The 15008-nt window shown below is 45.4% G+C and overlaps 1 pseudogene; it reads left to right on the top strand.

Moving 5' to 3' along the window:
• The window catches only part of LOC112075395 (sodium-dependent neutral amino acid transporter SLC6A17 pseudogene), a 19531-nt pseudogene extending 8417 nt beyond the window's left edge, over nt 1-11114 (top strand).
• Nucleotides 11115-15008: the final 3894 nt, after the last annotated feature.

Here is a 15008-nt window from a genome sequence, read left to right as displayed (position 1 = left end):
TGATTAGTTTAATAAAACGTAAACCAATCCTCATCATTTTAAATACCAATACGGAGTTTTGAAAAGATTGAGACTTGTTCACAGATTTAGTGTGCTAAATTTGACCATGTATTTGAGATTCCAAGTGTTGTTTATTGAGATTGTTTATTGAGATTTCAGTATTGCTTATTGAGATTCAGTGTTTTTGCCTTATTGATGGATTCCAGTCGTTTTATTGAGATTCCAGTGTGCTTTAATTGAATTCCCAGTGTTGCTTATTGAGATTCCATGGTTGCTTTATTGAGATTTCCGCAACAGTTGGTTGTTCTAATTGAGATTCCAGTGCTTGTTTATTTGAGTTCCAGGTCGTTGTGTTGGGCAGTGTGAGATATGGGGCCGATTCCCATGTAATGTGACTGTTATGACTGTTAACTGATTTTTGACCCCGAGTGTTATATATTTGACTCAACAGATTTTCGCACTATCGTATGGACGTTTTCTTGACATTGATATTTCAAAACTGTTACATCTCACGTCTTGCTTGATTGATGAGTGTCCGATGTATTGTGCCTGTTATGTTTGCTGCGGCATATGTCATAGTGACATATTGTGTGTTCCTCGTTGACACTATTGTCCAGTCTGCTTGTTGTATTAGTGCTATCTAGCCCTCCAGTATGTAGTGCATTGATTAGCGATGATGGTGCGAGTTGTTGTTTGATTGAGAGACTACGCTAGGTGGTATCAGTGTTACTATGAGAGTCGCGACGGCTCAAAGCTTAGTCTGATTGTTTCTGTACTGTGTGATCTGCTGAGGATGGGCGGTCCAGTGTTGCCTTATTGAGAGTTGGTCCGCGAGTATTCGTTTATTGATGATTCCAGTGTGCGTTTAGCCTCGCCTGTATCGATGTGCTGACAGTCTCTAGGGCTCATTTTGGCTTTTATTTGAGGATTCCTCCATTGCCTTAATTGATCAGATTGCATTTCTTTGTACATTGAGGATGTGTGCGCAGCGAGCGTGGTTCGTGTTCCTACTGACACTGTATCTACGCTGAGGTGTCTATGTTTATTGATATCCCCCGGATCCTTCGCGTAGTGGTGTTTGATGGGTGAGATAGTCCAGAAGTGTCTGAGCTTTGCACTATATCTTTGAGCCACCCATCATTGATCGAACATCTCCGATATTCCGACGTACCGATCCTAGTGTTGCTTAAGTGAATGATCTGTTTTCCACAGAGCCCTTCCTTGTTTATGCACTATGTTCCACCTTCCGAAGTTTAGTAGCGTATTATCGATTGATTCTTCAGTGTATGGTTTATTGACACAATCCACGTGTTAGTCTGCGTTTGTCAATTTGCGAGAACTAAACAAGAACCGGATGTCAGAGCTAAATACCCGAGATTTCCAGTTGCTTACCTTGAGATTCCAGTGCTTGCTAGTATGCTGAGGATTCACTCTGATAGGTATATATTGAGATTACCAGTATCTACTACATAGCCAGCTAGACCTTTCCAATATGTCAGGTTGTATAACTAGAGTATATTACTTATATCACCTGCAGAGGTTTCACTCAAACCAACGCTCATTCATAGCAGGCATGAGTTCCAGTGTTGACTTATATTAGATTGCCAGTTTGTTGATTGAGATTCCAGTATTGCTTATTGAGATTCCAGTTTGCGTTTATTAGATCCAGTCTATTAGTTCCTAATATGGAGGATAGTTATCCCCCACCATTCCGTCTTGCGCCTTCATAGTTGATTGGGCCCTAGAGATATCACCTAGGCAGTTGTAATGTGAGCATTTATCCAGTGTTGGTGTTTATTGAAGATTCCAGTGTTGCTTGAGATATAAGGAGGGTGTAGGCAGTGAGTGTGTTGTAGACTAGTGATCAGAGGTTCCGCCGTGTGTGGCTTATGAAGTATTCCAGTGTTGTTTATTGATGGAGTTGTTCTAATTCTCATAGTGGTGGCACTTGTAGGTCTCAAGAGAGAGCCAGCCCTTTGCTCGGCGCCCAAGTCTGTTCGTGTGAGGATTGGAGAGGTTTACGTCTCAAGGTGATGTTGACGTATCGTTAGTGATATTGCCAGAGATGGTGGGTCGATCCATCACCCGAGCTTGCTGTTCTCGAGTTTTGTTTAGATTGGAAGAATTATGTAGCCCGAGGCTGTGCTGGTTTATTTGAGATTCCAGTGTTTGCTTATATGAGATATCCGAGGTGATAATGGGTTGTTATCTCAGAGAGTGTGCAAGGAGGTGAATGTCACATTGATGAGTTTCTCTAGCATTGAGTTCTTCATCTGACCAGAATTACGCTATGGCTCAGAAATTCTCTCTTTTATTGAGATTCCAGTGTATGTAATCTAAGTAGTATATTTCAGATGCCTGCTCTGACCTTTATGCATCGTGCCCTAATGCTCTTTATTGCGTCTACAACACACGTGTATTACGCTTCAATTCAAGAGTCCTATAGGCCATGTATATCACGAGACATTATATGTTGCAGATACCCATGTATCATGCTTTCTATAGAATCTATCTAGTAAGACCAACACACTGAAATTATCTTTCGATGCATCCTATTTAGTACAACTCCACACCCACAAGTGGTGAATCTAGGGTGATAGAGATGGCAGTAAGATCGCAGTGAACCCAGCTGTTGCCCAAAAGGATTAAGACTCATGAGCCGCGTCAGAAATTAGTAGCATTCAATCTCGTTATTATTGCGGCGTGCAACTAAGGACACATGACACCTGTGAAGTGGCATGATGCGTCCGAGATCCGAGTAAACTGCAGAGAGCGTGGAGACGGATCCGGTTTTACGAGGAGAGAAAACTCTATACACCCACATACTATCGCGAGGCATACACTCACACTATGAACATATGAGAGACACTGGAATATTAGCAGCGTCAGGCTCTCTACACGAGGAACCTGAAAGAAGGTGGAAACACTATACAACATGTGAGGCAGAAAAGCACGTATAAAATGGCTGAGCGATACAGCAGAAAAGCGATGCATGAATACAGAGCTGCACTGATAGACCAGCGAGAGACAACGACAAATCACGATTTCCCTGACTCTTCTCTACAGCGGCGTAAAGGCGACTTCTTAATCAAACATCTAAAATTGTTTGACTCTTGAGTCCAGTTGAGTCCCAAATGATTGCTTGATGCGCATGACGGAGGAAGCAGGTGTGCGTAATGATGGTGGCAGTGTTGCGTTAATGTGGGGAGCCCGGTTTGCCCTCGAAGCGCCAGGGGGAAGAGCGGGAAGCAGGCGTGACACAAGCCCACCGCAGATGTCTCAGGTTGACATGCGATTTGTAAGATGAGCAAAACCAGGAACATTAAGGAAGGGACTAGCTTTATTTCAGCCACCTCACCCAAAGTCATTTCCATGAACTCTAGCGAGTACCAACCACATTAACTAACAGATACCAGCCCCATCTCCAGCAATAACCAACAAGTCAAATTCCTCTTTACCATTGTTTGCTACTCTTGCTGTAGTATCTGACCCACTGAACACTGTGGATTAGAAGTGGCTGCGAAGTTAGTTTAGTTTCATTGTTGTTTGCTATACATTGAAGGCCCATGTAACAGTGGAAGGAGTGTGTCCCGATGATCGACCAACAGCCCTGACCCGCTGACACCAATAAAAGCACCGAGGGCGGGCGGCTGCACCCACCACGTCGCCCTTGGACAAAGCAAGGTGTCAGGCCAGCTGGGATAGGTTCCGGCCCCTCATCCTCACCGTCAACAAACCAACACAGAGACCTTGTCCCCCTTAGTCGCTCTTTTGTTTTCCAGGAACAACAGACAGAGAGAGGCAAAGGATGGAACCAGGCAGTGGTAGGTGTCTCCAGAGGACAGGGCCCGTTGACAGTCTGGATTATGCTTCCTACAACACAATCCAGTGCATCAGGGGGCCTTTGACTGTTGACAAAGAGCTTTGAATGTGGGACCGAGTACACTACTTTCTCACATCACTATGCGTGTGCTGTGCGAATACCGGGAGTCTTTTGAAGACCGAAACCCGTAACCAACAGGTTAGTTATCTACCAGGAACACCTATCAATTTTCGACTTTTTGGAATGATTATTTATTCCCTATCTATATCACAGAAATGAGCTGAGTAAGAGATTAGCGCTTTCATTGTCTCTGGTGACTTCACTATTTTATTTCCCGTTCCTTTGCTCTCTTTGTGCGGGGTGTCCGACGACGATTTATGCCTGTCTCTTTCATTCCAATACCGATTTGCAGCTGCATCTGAGTCAGTGTGGTGTATTAGCAGTGGTTATATGCATCAAAATCCTTGAGAATATTATAAGATGTAGAACAATGTTACGGTCAGTCCATGTCTTTATGGGACTACTCACTGTCTGTATAGCTTAATCTCAGCTGACTGACCAGCAGACAGTACATGGTGGACTGTTCTTCCTGAGGCATGACAAAGAAAAAACATGAAATTCAGTTTATGCATGATATTCTCACCACTATTTTGTGCAACATATTTGGACCATCAGCAAATTAACAGGATTAAAATATTCAACATTAGCTAGTTCAAGTAACAGATACATCTCTACATCAACTGTTCAGAGAAAACTGTGTGAATCAGGCCTTCATGGTCGAATTGCTGCAAAGAAACCACTACTAAAAGSACACCAATACGAAGAAGACACTTGCTTGGGCCAAGAAACACGAGCAATGGACATTAGACCGGTGGAAATCTGTTCTTTGGTCTGATGAGCTCAAATTTGAGATTTTTGGTTCCAACCGCCGTGTCTTTGTGTGACGCTGAGTAGGTGAACGGATGATCTCCGCATGTGTGGTTCCCACAGTGAGGCATGGCGGAGGAGGTGTGATGGTGTGGGGGTGCTTTGCTGGTGACACTGTCAGTMATTTATTTAGAATTCACGGCACACGCCACAGCATTCTGCAGCGATACGCCATCCAATCTTATTTACGCTTAGTGGGACTATCATTTGTTTTTCAACAAGACAATGACCCAAAACACACCTCCAGGATGTGTAAGGGCTATTTGACCAAGAAGGAGAGTGATGGAGTGCTTCATCAGATGACCTGGCCTCCACAATCACCCGACCTCAACCCAATTGAGATGATTTGGGATGAGTTGGAACGCAGAGTGAAGGAAAAGCAGCCAACAAGTGCTCAGCATATGTGGGAACTCCTTCAAGACTTTTGGAAAAGCATTCCTCGTGAAGCTGGTTGAGATAATGCCAACAGTGTGCAAAGCTGTCATCAAGGCGAAGGGTGGCTACTTTGAAGAATCAAAAATATAAAATATATTTAGATTCTTTTAACACGTTTTTTGGTTACTACATGATTCCATATGTGTTATTTCATAGTTTAGATGTYTTCACTATTATTCTACAATGTAGAAAATYGTAAAAATAAAGAAAAACCCTTGAATGAGTAGGTGTTTCCAGACCTTATACTGGTACTGTACATGTGCACACTGGGAAACAGGTTATTGTATGCAGTGATAGGGAATAGGGTGCCATTTAGGATGCATATCTCCTGGAGACTTTGAACATTTTGTCTCGCTWTAGTTTGTTTACCAACTATTTTTTGAAACCAATTACATTGTACTGTGTATAGGCTGCCACAGTGAGACTGAGACTAAACTGATGACTATGTGATGAAGCGCTGTAGACTTCAGAGATACATATTGTGTAAGTCCCCAAATGGCACCCTATATAGTGCACTACTTTTGACCAGGGCCTATAGGTTTGGGGTCAAAAGTAGTGCACTATATATGGATTAGGATGCCATTTGGGACAAAGCCTTGATTTATCTCTAATATCTATTCTCTGGAAGAGGTCAAGAGGTGTTGAGTACTGAGTGTGTGAGAACCAAGGGATGAGCCATGTTTCATTGAATACTGACTGAGTCCACTGAGTAGTATGTGAAAGCAGCATGTCGTGACTGCAGGAGATTGTTCTAGCTAAGGAATGTGATGTTGCGTGCAGACAGAGTGCAGTTGGACTGGTCTCTGGGTGGCCACCACTCCCTCCCTGCTGCACATGAGAGACCATGTTTAATTATATCCTTAGCTCAGGGGGTGTCAAAGTAGATGGACGGGAGGGCCAAATAAAAAATTTAGCTTACAAGCCGAGGGGCGGCGGACTGTTTCGAATGTTCATATGAAATTTTTTAAAATGACGCATTATTAGTCTAGGTGAACCTAATTGAACTACTGAAACCTAACAAATATATTTCCAATATGTGATCAGGATAAATAAGAAATGATTAGTTCTTAGTGGCTCTGTCCATAATTCTTAATTTTAACAGACCACATAAAGACAAATTTCCTTTATATATAAAAATCCCCATAACATGGAGCATTAATTGAAAGACACGCGGTATTGCAAGGCACATCAGTAGCCTAAATATTTTCTATTTTACGCAAAAGTGGGCTAGAATTTACTTCAAAGAAAAAAATCAATAATAGCAATTTTCTATCATTCACACTCTAATGCAGAAATATTTTTAAAAATATATATTGGATTGAAGGGATGACAATAAAATAAACGTGCAAACAAGAATCTATTAATCAAGAAAACGAACACTTTGTTTAATGGAGAAGTAACATGCAGTGAAAAAAATTTAAACTTTTAACTTTTAAACACTTGAACTGAGTAGTAAAAACTCTTAAATATTGTGATGTGCACACGTAATGTTCACTGTTGTTGAGGTTGAGGGTGATACTTTGGGTGGCTGTCCATCTTTTCCACCAAGTTCATCAATGTTTCGGGGTAGGCCTCTGAGCTAGGAAATCCCTACAGAATTGAGTGGAGGGTTTCAGGCAGTAAAGTCGAAACTTCTGTGTGATTGTTTTGTTCAGGTTCATCAAAGAAAACAGTTTGTTCACCAGGTAGATGGCTGCCAACATAGACGCCAACGTTGAGCAGCCTGGATGCGCAGGCTGGGGAGCATTGTGTCGGGGGAGGAAAACGGGCGAACTCCCGCCACACGTCCACTGCCGAATATTTATGCCCTCAGTGCGGAGTCACATTAGCATTGGGAGGTCAATCAACTCCATTTGGAGGTTTGGTGGTGAGCTTTCCAGTCAACAGCAAAGGGTTTACCGAGCAGATTCCGAACCTGCTTTTTTTGTGCTTCAAAGTCAGCATAATCGGGCGTCGAGAAGTCGCGGCAGCATACCCTATTTTATCAGCGCAACTGTGGCGCTGTCGGGAAACGCACCTGGTAGAGGAGGCTTCTCTTTCATGGAGGCTGGCAGCTGGGAAATGGCTCAAATTTTATTTCCGCATCGTGCGTCTCCACAGAGTCAGTTTGGTTTTAAATGCCTTCAACTTGTAACTGTACATATCAGAGATGGGACATGATCCCCGACCCTGCACGCTGCAGGAGTTCATGTTGCATTCAGATGACTCGTAATGCACACAGAAAAGCCATTTCACAACAGAAACATTTCGTCTCGAGTTGTGTTGTGGTCTTTTCCGTTTGCTGTCCACAGAACAGAACAACATCTCCTCACGCAAGCTCGAAACATCTTTGAAGCACCTTTCCCTGGCTGTGAGCCATCGCATCCTCTGTGTGATAAGGGCAATCACCAATGCACCGTTTCTAACTCCGTCAGAATGCTTGAACTGTGCGGTGTTTTCTTCAACCTTTGGCTCTGAGTAAAGTTACACTGTGGGCGCGTGATGATCTCTATTACATGCTCGCATTTTCAAAGGCTTTACCGCACAAGCCTCTCTGTGTATGATACAATTGATAAGCTGGCAAGCTCACCTGTCGCGTTTTCCTCTGTGCATCTTTTCCCGTATCTTCGCCACGTGCCAGCTCCTGTGTCCACACTCGCAGGGGTGCTGCCGTCGGGTTTGTCAACGCACGAGTTTTTCCCAGGCAGCTCCCATCTTTCATTGTACACATGCTTGAACCGGCCCTCTTTCATATAAATCATGCCCGTAGTATGTGCATGCATAGCGACGTAAAGGTCAAAACTCCTCTGTCACGCTTAGGCTGGAGTCCACTCCGCGCTGAAGATTACCAACTGGGCAATGTCCAGAAATGTCGGTGCTCTCATCAAAGCCAATTGGAATATTGCAATGAATCTTTTCCCTTTTTCACAGCTTGCTCTTTTAGATTGATGGACAAAACTGGTCTACTCTCTCGGCAATGTGTGTTTCTGCTCAGGACTCACATTTAAAAGAGGTTGCCTTTTTCTGGGCAACTTCGTCACAATAACTTTAATCATGCATGTTTTGATGAAAATCCCCGCTCCGTAAATGGCCGGGCTGATTTAGCCGATCTCTTCTGCCAAATATAAAACTGGCTCTTGACAGCAGCCTGGCCTTGGTGATTTGGCTTTTTGAACAGAGCCTGTTCGAGATTTGAGGCCGTGCGTTTTATTCCTCTGCTTTTGTAGCCTTTGTTGCCATGTGCTATAATTCTTGTTTTTGTCCGCGTGTTCGTTTCGATAATGTCGTCTCAGATATAACTCTTTCAGTACGCCAGCATCTTTGCTCCACACATGAAGACACGGACAGTGTTCTCATTCTACTCCGTGAAATATGACTCCGACTCCCACCGTTTGTTTGAAACCCCGTTCTCAGTGTCGCCCTTCCGTTTTGCCATTTTTGATGGGGTATCTGCAAGAGTTAATTTTACTGTGATGCTGACGAGATCTGTTGTGCAATAAATATTGAAATGAAGCAGCCTACTGCTCGGTGGCGTCACCGTTGCATTGTGGGAATGTAGTATGGTGGCGTTTAAGAAGATCTGCGGCTGCCGGCTTGCTGCGGTCTGCGGGCGGTTCTAATAATAATCAAGATGCATTCCGGAGGGGCCTGTAAAAATATTCTCGCGGGCCGGATGTGGCCCGCGGGCTTGACTCTGACATATGTGCTCTAGCTGGTCTCTTGACCCTCACCCGCGTCAGTGGCCTCAGTTTAGATCAAACAGACCTGTCTGCCGTCCGACAGGTGATGTCTTTAGAGCCAGTCTCTGAAACAGCTCAGAAGGTTTACCTCAAAGTCTGATAATATGACTTTCAAGATATATGCCCCAATCTGAGGTCTTATCTCTTGGCTTAGTTGTTGCTTGTCGTTTTAACCGTTGACGTCCTTGTCGTCCATTATTGTCCGTTCATGTAAATGTCAAGTATTTCATGTCAATTTAAAGTATTTAAGCCATTCAAATATTGTGTGGCTTCGACTGTGTTTAGCCTGCTGAGTAAAGCCTAGGCATTAGCCCGAGGAGCTAACGCACGTTTCAGGTCTCGGACAAGCTTCACAGCTATATATGTGCACTGGGACTGCCTGTCTGCTGTCCTGTCTGCTGTTGGGTGCCAGAACTCAGTATGATGTCAGCTGTTGTGGTGTCAGAACTCATTCTGCTGTCAGTTGTTGTGGTGCCAGAACTCATGTCATGCTGTCAGTTGTTTGTGGTGCCAGAATGTCTGCCGCGGTGCCAGAACTGTCTGCCGCGGTGCCAGAACTGTCTGCCGTCGTGTCAGAACTGTCTGCCGTCGTGCCAGAACTGTCTGCCGCGGTGCCAGAACTGTCTGCCGCGGTGGCAGAACTGTCTGGGCCGCGGTGCCAGAACTGTCGCCGCGGCAGAGGACTATCTGCCGCGGTGCCAGAACTCAGGACCAAATCTTGCGTGCGCTGGTCCTCTACTCAGTCTACTTAGCACAGGCTTTCTCCATCAGCTGTTGGGCTAAACCAACCGTCCTCTGAGGAAGAAAAGTGAAGGACCCTGGCAGCCAGCCAGCACCCAGCCAGCCAGCCAACCAGCCAGCACCCACCCAGCCAGCCAGCCAGCACCCAGCCAGCCAGCCAGCACCGCAGCAGCCAGCCAGCACCCAGCCAGCCAGCCGCAGCCAGCACCAGCCAGCCAGGCAGCGTTACAATCATTACACACGGAGTTGAACTCAGCCGATTTCCAGTCAGATTTTCTATGCAAATGGCCTTATAATGATAGATCCTGGACAATACAGCTATTCAACCAGAAGTAGAACTGCTCAGCTGCCTTTTCATTTGGTCAACTGGGATTTTTTTTCAATGCTGGTACAGGAGAGGCACTGCAGGCACTGGAATGGCTGTTGTAGTTTAAATAGCTGAATGGTATTAATAGACAGCTTGGGTCACACAAAATATTCAATAACGCTAAACCGTAGCGGTAACTCTAGACATGGAACACACATCCACATTTTTCCTAAATAATATATGAAGTGGACAAATTAGATTTGTTTTCTTTGTTTACTTGTAACAATATTCTCAAGGCCAGTAATCACACAAACAGACCCCCACATTGGCTGCAACTCATGTGATCAGCAGTCACCCATGTGACTCAGCTTTAAATGGATTTCAGATTTTATTGTGGTTTGTAATACAATGTGTTCCACTGATACACAGAAATGGTGGCCAACAGAAATAACATATTTTCACCTTGGTCTTGTTGATAATACAGTTTTATTCAGCCAGAAGAGGACTGGCCACCCTCATAGCCTGGTTCCTCTCTAGGTTTCTTCCTAGTTTTGGCTTTCTAGGGAGTTTTTCCTAGCCACCGTGCTTCTACACCTGCATTGCTGCTGTTTGGGGCTTTAGGCTCGGTTTCTGTACAGCACTTTGTGACATCAGCTGATGTACGAAGGGCTTTATAAATACATTTGATTTGATTTGATTCAGTAACCATCTCTTAACCTTTCTCTTCACAGATTCTGGACAAAGCAAAGCGTATCCCAACCGTCTCCTTCTTCACATCTCTGTGGATTCGACCCTCTGAACATCTCTGACCCTAGCCGTCAGACTCCTACCACCCACCGTCACCATGCTTAAGAACAGCAAGGTGACCCTGGGACTCCCTCACAGTGATCCAGTCACTGAGTCAGTGGCGGACCTCCTGACCCTGGCCGAGCCCCTGGACTATAAGAGCAGCCGGATGAGTATGGGTCTCAGCCCCGGGGCCCAGCCGGCCATGGGCAAGGGCCTGCTACCTTCTCCAGGGGACGAGGAGGGGAGGCCGGCCTGGAACAGCAAGCTGCAGTACATCCTGGCCCAGGTTGGGTTTTCTGTAGGCCTGGGCAACGTCTGGAGGTTCCCTTACCTGTGTCAGAAGAATGGAGGAGGTGGGTACTGGAGATTCTGGGTACTGTAGTCTCTGGTGAGGAATAATGGGGAGAACCCAGTGTGTCTTTATTTGACCTAAGTGAATTGTGTTATAATGATGATGATGAGGATGAGGATGATGATGATGACAGTAATGATGACGTTCACAATCAGGGTTCAGACATAGAAAAAGATAACCCTCCAGCTCTTATGGCTGATATTGGGTGACAGGACCCAATTTAGCAGGTGGAAAATATGCTTCTATCATGACTTATGTGCTGTGGATCACATGTTGCCATAGGATCAGCCTCTCAGGACATMTACACAGTGGAGAGCAGGTGGCAATGACAGCGTGAGAGGTTCCTGTTTCTATCATGTTAAATATTAGTCGCTATCAGTATCGCCCGTCAGTAGGCCTAATAACCAACTGCCAATTTATTGTTTAAATTGAACCTTTATTTATCTAGGCAAGTCAGTTTAGAACAAATTATTCTTTTACAGTGACGGCCTACCAGGGAACAGTGGGTTAACTGCCTAGTTCAGGGGCAGAATGACAGATTTTTACCTTGTCAACTCAGGGATTCGATCCAGTAAACTTTCGGTTATTGGCCCAACGTGCTAACCACTAGGCTACCTGCCGCCCCTACACTCTAACCACTAGGCTACCTGCCGCCCCTACACTCTAACCACTAGGCTACCTGCCGCCCCTACACTCTAACCACTAGGCTACCTGCCGCCCCCACACTCTAACCACACTCAACGAATTTGTTTCCTCTGTAAACGCCGTCATGGGTGTGAGGCTGTCGCTGAAGCTCATTAGTAACAGTTGATAATATAAAAATAAATGGATAATTCCATCACTACGGAGTGGGGTGCAGACCATGCCGTAACAGTTTGAACCGGAATGATGGCGCAATACTTGGCTGTGACATCACACAGTTCCATGGTTAGTGCAGGCAGTAGAYGAGGRTATAGCCTACTGTTGTACACTATTCCCCCTATTATAATTCGATGTACACTGATCTTCCAACATTACCATGGGTTGAAGAACTGAATGTGCCAATTTTCAGAATGAATCAAACCATCGTTTTCTTTCTTTCGTGCATGAAGGCTCTCCAAACCAGACTCATAAATACTTTCCTAAACCTGAACAATCTACAAGATCAGAGTACTTTTTGATCACCTGTTGGTACTGAACAGAAGATGAATATTCATATATTTAGCTTTCTGTCATCGATCCCTACATAATATTCTGAACCCGTTCTCTTGATATATTCTAATGAGTCTGTCGACAAAAATTACAACTTAAAGGTACACCGTATTTGAAKGGATGTCTTGAGATGGRGCGGCAGGTAGCYTAGTGGTTAGAGTGTGTATGAATTAATGCCATCACTGGTGTACTGCCCTAGGCTATACTAGTACTATAGAACCTAGTATACCCTAGTACTATAGTACCCTAGTATACCCTACTATTTACGATAGGTACCCTAGTATACCGGTTATACTATTAGTACCCTAGTATACCCTAGTATACGCTAGTACATATAGTACCCTAGTATTAACCCTAGTATACCTAGTACTATAGAAACCTAGTAACCCTAGTACTATTAGTACCCTAGTATACCCTATTACTATAGTACCCTAGTTATACCCTATTACTATAGTAACCCCTGTTATACCTAGTACTATAGTACCCTAGTATACCCTAGTATACGGCTAGTACTATAGTACCCAGTATTACCCTAGTATACCCTAGTTATACTCTAGTACTATAGTACCCTAGGGAATACCCTTAGTATACCCCTAGTACTATAGTACCCTAGTATACCCTAGTATACCCAGTACAATAGTAAACCCTAGTTATTACCCTAGTATAACCCTAGTTACTATAGTACCCTAGTATACCCTATATACCCTAGTACTATAGTACCCCTAGTATACCCTAGTATACCGCTAGTACTATAGTACCCTAGTATACCCTAGATATTACCCTAGTACTATAGTACCCTAGTATACCCTAGTATACTTAGTACTATAGTTACCCTACAATTTACATTACATTTAAGTCATTTAGCAAAGACGCTCTTATCCAGACGACTTACAAAATTGTGATTCACCTCATGAACATCCAGTGGAACAGCCACTTTACAATAGTGCATCTAACATCTTTTTAAGGGGGGGGGGGTGAGAAGATTACTTTATCCTATCCTAGGTATTCCTTAAAGAGGTGGCGGTTTCAGGTTCTCCCTAGTTACCCTACACTATAGTATCCTAGACTTATACTAGTTAATATGTTGTAGTACCATAAGTACTTACCCTCAACTGGAGATCTGTCCTAGACTATATAGTTAATGTAGTACCATAGTACTACCCTCCACTGGCGATACTGGTTCCTACTCTGAACACTGCACCGTGTCAGCGCTCTGTGAACAGATACTCAGTCATAATTGAGTTGCATGGGGGCATTCTGCCAAATAAACTGCACCTGGCATTCAGGAAAGAGAGCTACATTAGCTTAAATGCCGCAGATGTATTTTTCTCTGTAATGGACAGTGACACTATTTGCTGGAGGACAATAGAAGCAAGAGTCAACTATGGTTACCCATGCATCAAACAGCCTACTCATTCTCAGGATAATGAAGTGAAGTCATGGAGCCCCCCCACCCCCCCCCCAGTTTCTCAACCATCCCTGATGAAGTAGTCAGGAGCCCCCCCCCCCCCCCCCCAGTTCTCAACCATCCCTGATGAAGTAGTCATGGAGCCCCCCCCCCCCCCCTCAGTTCTCAACCATCCCTGATGAAGAGTCAGGGAGCCCCCCCCCCCCCCCCAGTTTCTCAACCATCCCTGATGAAGTAGTCATGGAGCCCCCCCCCCCCCCAGTTTCTCAACCATCCCTGATGAAGGAGTCATGGAGCCCCCCCCCCCCCCCCAGTTCCTCAACCATCCCTGCATGAATAGTCATGGAGCCCCCCCCCCCCCCCCCAGTCTCAACATCCCTGATGAAGTAGTCATGGAGCCCCCCCCCCCCCCCAGTTCCAACCCATTCCCTGATGAAGTAGTCATGGAGGCCCCCCCCCCCCCCCAGTTCTCAACCATTCCCCTGATGAAGTAGTCATGATGCCCCCCCCCCCCCCCCAGTTCTCAACCATCCCTGATGAAGCATCATGGAAGCCCCCCCCCCCCCCCCAGTTCTCAACCATCCCTGATAAAGTAGTCATGGAGCCCCCCCCCCCCCCCCCAGTCTCAACCATCCCTGATGAAGTAGTCATGGAGCCCCCCCCCCCCCCCCCGTTCTCAACCATCCCTGGATGAAGTAGTTCATGGGAGCCCCCCCCCCCCCCAGTTCTCAACCATCCCTGATGAAGTAGGTCATTGGAGCCCCCCCCCCCCCCCCAGTTCTCAAAACCATCCCTTATGAAGTAGTCCATGAAGGCCCCCCCCCCCCCCATTCTCAACCCATCCCTGATGAAGTAGTCATGGAGCCCCCCCCCCCCAGTTCTCAACCCTCCCTGATAAAGTATCATGGAGCCCCCCCCCCCCCCAGTTGTCAAGCCATCCCTGATGAAGTAGTCATGGAGCCCCCCCCCCCCCCCCCCCAGTTGTCAACCATTCCCGGATGAAGGAGTCATTGGAGGCCATAACATTACTGGATACACATCACAGAGTGAGCAGCCACCGTCCTAGGTTTCATATCTCACTGTCTCTTCCTCTCTTGATATTCTCTTAGACGTGTAAAGGTAGCTAAATGGAACGTGTGTTGTGTGTGTGTGTGTGTGTGTGTGTGTGTGTGTTGTGTGTTGTGTGGGTGTGTGTGTGTGTTGTGTGTGTATCTATCGGCTTGAAATCCTCTGTCACCATTGCGTCTTCTCTCTCAACTGGACTTGTTGTTTGTAGTGAATGGTGATGCAAAATGATGATCTCTGTGTGCACATGG

This window comes from Salvelinus sp. IW2-2015, unplaced genomic scaffold (genome assembly GCF_002910315.2).
Source record: "Salvelinus sp. IW2-2015 unplaced genomic scaffold, ASM291031v2 Un_scaffold3132, whole genome shotgun sequence".
Lineage (NCBI taxonomy): Eukaryota > Metazoa > Chordata > Actinopteri > Salmoniformes > Salmonidae > Salvelinus > Salvelinus sp. IW2-2015.
Note: the sequence above shows the minus strand (reverse complement) of the source record. Positions and strands in the feature narration are given on the sequence as shown.